The sequence below is a fragment of the Octodon degus genome, unplaced genomic scaffold, assembly GCF_000260255.1.
Source record: "Octodon degus isolate 3935 unplaced genomic scaffold, OctDeg1.0 scaffold00277, whole genome shotgun sequence".
NCBI lineage: Eukaryota > Metazoa > Chordata > Mammalia > Rodentia > Octodontidae > Octodon > Octodon degus.
This window is the reverse complement of record NW_004524853.1, coordinates 2,207,656-2,213,936: the sequence shown is the minus strand read 5'-3', so window position 1 is coordinate 2,213,936 and position 6,281 is coordinate 2,207,656. Positions and strand designations below refer to the sequence as shown.

At 38.2% G+C, this 6,281-nt stretch overlaps 1 pseudogene; it reads left to right on the top strand.

Annotated features, from left to right (window-relative positions):
- Nucleotides 1–4,096: 4,096 nt before the first annotated feature.
- On the top strand, nucleotides 4,097–5,782 carry LOC101578100 (annotated as a pseudogene).
- Nucleotides 5,783–6,281: the final 499 nt, after the last annotated feature.

Below are 6,281 nucleotides of genomic sequence, written 5' to 3'. Positions count from 1 at the left end.
AGGTTCTCCTATGTCCTGAGTCCTCACTGACCTTGAAAGGCTATGGCCAAAAAATGTTGGCTTTCCTTGCAGCCCTTTTTCTCTAATTTTGTTCTGCAAACTTAAGTTGTTAAACCTGCAGAAGAGAAGCTTATTGTTATTACCCTACAACATACGCAGTTGAACTTAATCTCACTATCTATCTCAATATCAAGCATCTTAGACATAACATGGGACATGTACTTTCCATCAAGTATTGTTATATTAAACTTTAAGTCACTACAGAATATGAACAGAAAGTTAAAAACTTTAAAAAATAGAAATAAAAATTTACATATTTTTAAACAGAACTTTAAAAATCTAATCATATAAAGCATTGTAGTAGGACAGTCCCATGACCTTTTTTGACTCTTATTTTCATTTATTACACCCCTTTATTTCTTAAATAAACATTTACTTGAGAGGCATTATGGCAGTAATTGGTATGACATGACAACTAATATGTATGTATGTATGTATGTATGTATTTATTTATTTATTTTTGGCAGAACTGGGGATTAAATCAGATCCTTACATTTGTGAGTCAAGTGCTTATCCTACTGAGCCATCTTCTCAACCCCATAAGGATTTTTTTTTTGCTCCGAATGCCTTCAGGGCAGGTTTGGCTGGCTTGAGTTGAGGGGATTGAACCACAGAAACCTGAGCCTGACTGCTCTGTTGAAGCAGCCACTTAAAGAACTGAGCTAAGAGGCAGGTCCCCAAGTAGTATGTATTTAGAAGACTAGAATGATAGGCATTCCAAGCATCATCCTAGTGTTACACATTGCTATCCTCAGTGTAGTTTCTTAGTTCACAGGTATCAGCATATATAGTTAGTCAGGATAAGAATCCTACCAATTAACTGACAGTTTCAAAAACCTTCTGAAGATCCTCAGGATCATTGCCTTATCCATCTTGTGCATATAAATGTATGGTTTTGCCCCTGTCATGTTTCCTAGCTTTTCTCCTTGCCCTCTCTTCATTGTCAAATCCTTAAGTTCTCACTTTCCTTTTAATTGTGTTTTACCATTCTATTTTTTTTTTCTTCTTTTGAGTTTTTACACTAGGGGGACTATAAGATATTCATACATGTGGGTCTGGTTTATTTCATTTATGAGTATATCTTCAAGTGGCATCCACTTAAATGTAAAGGTTTTGAGTTTATCATTCCTTATAGCTGAGTAATGCTCCATTGTATAAAAATACCACAACTTTTTCATCCATTCCTCAGGTGATGGGCATCTTTGTTGTTTCCAAGATTTGGCTATCACAAATTGTGCTGCTATAAATATAGGTACACATATATCACTATGATATGCCATTTTCAGTTCCTCTGGGAAAATTCTCAGTAGGGGGATAGCTGGTATGAATGGTATTTCCAGTCCTAGCTTTTTAAGGAGTCTCCACACTAATTTCCATAACGGTTGCACCTGTTTACATTCCCACCAGCAGTGGAGAAGGGTTTCAATTTCCCCATAGCCTCTCCAACATTTGTTGTTGGTTGATTTCTTTATGATAGCCATTCTTCTGGGGTAATATGGTATCTCAGTGTTGCTTTAATTTGCATTTCACATATGGCTAGTGATGTGGAGCATTTTTTCATATATTTATTTGCCTCTTCTCTTGAATTTTGTCCTCTGAGAAGTGTGCATTCATCTTGGATGCCCTTTTCTGGATTGGGTCTTTAAATTTTGTGGCCCTAATCCTTTTTATTTCTTTATAAATTCTAGAGAGCAGACCCTTGTCTGAGTGCTTATTAGTTAAGATTTTTTCCAGATTTGTGGGTTGTCTTTCACTTTGTTGGTAATTTCTTTTGATGTGAAAAACTTTTCAATAAGGGGAGGTCCCAGTTGTTAATTCTTTCCAGCATTACCCATGTGATTTGATTTTTGTTCATGAACTTCTTGCCTACTTCCATAACTTCAAGAGTTCCTCCTACTTTCTCTTCCAGAATATTTAGTGTTTCTGTTTTAATGTTGAGATCTTTATCCATTTTGACTTTAACTTAGTGTATGGAGATAGACCTGGGTCAAGTTGTAGTTTTTGGCATGTAGAGAGCCAGTTTTTCCAGCAGTATTTGTTGAAGAGGCTATCTCTTCCAGTAAGCGTGTTTGGCCCCTTTGTCAAAGATAAGGTGGCTGAGTGACAAACAGACATTTTGCTCCTAATTCTCATTATACAACAATAGTGCTCATGTTGCAAGCTGAAAGTTGGGCTGTCTTGAACTTTCCTTTACCAGATCAATGAGTCCACTACCCCTAATTTCAATCTTCTAAAAATCACCTGAATATGAGAAAAATGTAGATGAATTTTCTGCCAGAATATAGCACACATGGTCTCAAGTTTAATTGCCAGTGGAATCCTTGTTCTCATGGAAATCTTCTTAGCCTTGATTTTACTCTACAGACTTTAATCAGCTCTGGCCAGAGAAATACGTAGCATTAGAGAAATACAAAAAGAAGATGCATAAAAAGGATAAAAAAAAGTTATATCTACAGTTTTAGTTCATTTGCACATTATTTACAAAATTCAACTACAGTAGCCAACGTATGGATTGAACATAATTAAGTGTTTATCAGTGGATGCAACATGGGTGAGTCAGGGGAATGTTATGCTACATGAAATAAACTGAAACAGAAAGACAAATACTGTGTGATTCAATTTTATGTTCTATATTAAAAAGTCAAGCTTGAGTAAACTCAAGGTAAAATGAAAGATACCATAAGCAGAGGGTGAAGGGTGGAGGAATGAAGAGGTGTTAGTTCGAGGGTACAATGCTTCACTTGATGAAAGTAATGGGTTATAGAGATCTATTCTACAGCCAGTTTGACTAACTAATGATATACTATATTGTACTGGAAAATGACTAAGAGAGCAGAGCTTAACTGTTTTTTATAGAAAATTAGGATTATATGATGCAATATATTATTAGAGTAGCTTGACATACATATATATACCTATATATAGAGTTCATTATATATCATAAATATATAATTCTATTTTCCAGTTAAATCTTAATAAATTTCAAAAATTGTAAATGCTCAGATAACTGAAAGAATGTTTGTGATTGTGTTACATGATATAAAAGGAAAATAAATGTCTCAAGTATTTACAAAGAAAACAGATCTCAGTAATGTTATACTGTCACTGCAAGGATAGGCCCTACAGGACCAAATGGACAATATACAACCAAGAATGCTGCAGATAAAGTAGTCTTAAGGAGGAAATACAGGAAAGCAGAATGTACCACTGCATTTGGGGTGGCAGGGGTCACAAAGAGACATCCCCAATTTAATCCATCAGCATGATTATAATAAAAGTGGTAGCCTCCACAAGTTTATTATGAGTTTCTTCTTTTTCTGTAGTTTTGTCTTATTGTCTGGATAGAGAAGGGAAAAATATATAACATCTGGAGAGTGTGATTATGGGCTTTATTTTAATGACAGTTACCAAACCAGTACAATAGTAAGAATAGTTAGCTTACTTTCTGAATCACATTTGGATATTTGGGGAAAGCATTGTTTCCACAGTGTTATAGGTTGTGTCTAGCAGTACCCCAAAAGCCTCCTGCAGTCGGCAGCCACTTCTAGTTTGTCACTAATTCATGATTCAATGCTGGGATTATAGGTGTGAGTGCTATACCTGCCTTGGGGCAGATAATCCACATACAAATGTAAGGAAAGGAGCAAGGCTTGCTAGCACCTATAGCTGCTGCTCTTCCCTTTGAGCTTTGCTGTTTTCTGCCACCATGAATAGCTGCCCTCTTCCATTTTCCACTCTGCCTTGGAGTTAGTGGCCTATGGACTGAAACCTCTACTAACTGTGAGCTAAATAAACTTTTTTTTTTTTTCATTTTGGATGTTGGGTATTTTGTCCCAGCAATAAGGAAAAAGTAACTACGACATACAATACGAATATCTATTTATTTTTACATTTAAAAAGAATACAAAAATATTAAAAGAAAACAAAACACATACACACATAAAAAATAACAAATTAGAAATACATATAAAGCTCTCTCTCCAGAAGATTGTTCCGGTTCCCCCTACTCTGGTACATGGTTCTGCAACATGCCACCATGATGGGCCACCATCCTGTGCTCATGCTCATCCAGAATACAAAGTGTGAATGTGGAAGAAAAGTTCAATCTGGAAACATCAATGCTGCTAAGATTGCAGATATCATGTTTGGGACTCAAGCCCAGGATGAAGATACTCTTGGTTTTGTTTTTTGTTTGTTTGTTTGCAGTACTGGGGATTGAACTCAGGAAGCTGTGCTTGCCAGGAAGGCACTTCTTCTACCAAGCTATCTCCCCAACTGAAGATGCTTTTAGATCCAATGGGAGGCTTTGTGATGAGCAATCATGGCAATGCCATTCTTCAAGAGATTCAAGTCCAGCATTCAACAGCCAATTCAGTGATTGAAATTAGCAGGACACAAGATGAAGAGGTTGGAGATGGGACCACATTATTCTTGTGGGGGAGATGTTGTCTGTGACTGAGCACTTTCTGGAGAAGCAGATGCACCCAACAGTGGTGATCAGTGCTCACCACAAAGCACTGGATAGTATGATCATCACTCTAAAGAAAATCAGCACTCCCGCTGACATCAATAACTGTGATGTGATGCTAAACATCATCAACAGCCCCATTACTACCGAAGTAACCAGTTGGTGATCTTCTGCGGCTTGTAATATTGCCCTGATGCTGTCAAGACTGTGCAGTTTGAGGAAAATGGTCAGAAAGAGACTGACATCAAGAAATACACAAAGGTGGAAAAGATACCTGGGGGCATCACTGAAAATTCTGTGTCTGCGTGGCATCATGATTAACAACGAAGTGACCCACTCACAAATCAGGTACTACGTAAAGAACCCTTGAATTGTACTGCCAGATTCATCTGGATTTATCTTCAAGAAAGGACAAAGCCAGACTGACACTGAGATTACATGAGAGAGTGAGTGCCCAAATTCTCCAGAAGCAAGAAGAGCACATTCTGTGGCTCTGTGAGGACATCATCTAGTTGAAGCGTGATAGGCATTTCAGATTTGGCTCAGCACTACCTCTGTGGGCCAATGTCACAGCCATCCTCAGAGTTTGGTAGACAGACAGCAATTGGATTGCTAGAGCCTGTGGGGCACAGATAGTTAACCAAACAAAAGCTAAGAGAAGACAAGGTTGGGACAGGAGCAGACCTGCTGGAAATCAAGAAAATTGGACATGAGTACTTTACATTTGTCACTGAGTGTAAAGGCTCCAAGGCCTGTACTATCCTCCTCAGAGGAGCCAGCAAAGCAATTCTCTCAGAAGTAGAATGCAACCTATAGGACCCTATGCAAGTGTGCTGCACCGTGCTCCTGGACCCTCAACTGATGCCAGGAGGTGGATGGCTGTGGCCCATGCCTTGACAGAAATATCCAACGCCATAACTGATGTGGAGCAGTGGCTCTACAAAGCTGTAGCCCAGGCTCTGGAGGTCATCTCTCACACCCTCGTTCAGAACTGTAGGGCCTGCTGAGTTCTCTTCAGGTCAAACACACACAAGAAGGTTGTGAGATCTGGGTGTAAACGGTGAGACAGGGGCTTCTGTGAACATGAACAAACTGGACATATGTGAGCCTTTATCTGTGAAGCTGAAAACATACAAGACAGCAGTGGAGACAGCAGCTTTGTTGCTGAGGATTGATGACATCATCTCAGGCCACAAAAAGAAGAGTGATAGCCAGAGCCAGCAAGGTGGGGCTCCTGATGCTGGCCAGGAATGAATGGTGGGCAAGGTAACTTCAGCACACAGAATAGCAGTCTCTCTTTTATGTCTGCCAGTGTGCCAGGAACACTGTAGATGTCTTTGTTGGGAAGGGATCAGGTTGAAGTGTAGCCCCTGTCTCTCTCTGTCTGAGCCAAGTTTGCAAAAGGCACTGATGTGATTATTCTCTATTGTAAGTTTTCCATTTAGTTTGTTTCCTGTGATTAAGTCATTTGGAAAAACAAAACAAAAGAAATGATCTAGATTTTACTGAACAGAATGATAGGAATCCAATAATGGTTGTTATATTGCATAGAAGCATATTGTTGTATTCAAATTAGTTCATATTACCAGATATAAGCATGAAAAATTGTTTAAAAATGATAAAAAATTTTAAAAGGAGGAAAAAATATCTAATAACTGCTCCTCTCAATACACTAGAAGTAGGCAGTACAATTATCCAAGCTATCCTATATATGTACATATATATTTATTTTACCCTTCCTTCTTTCCTTCTT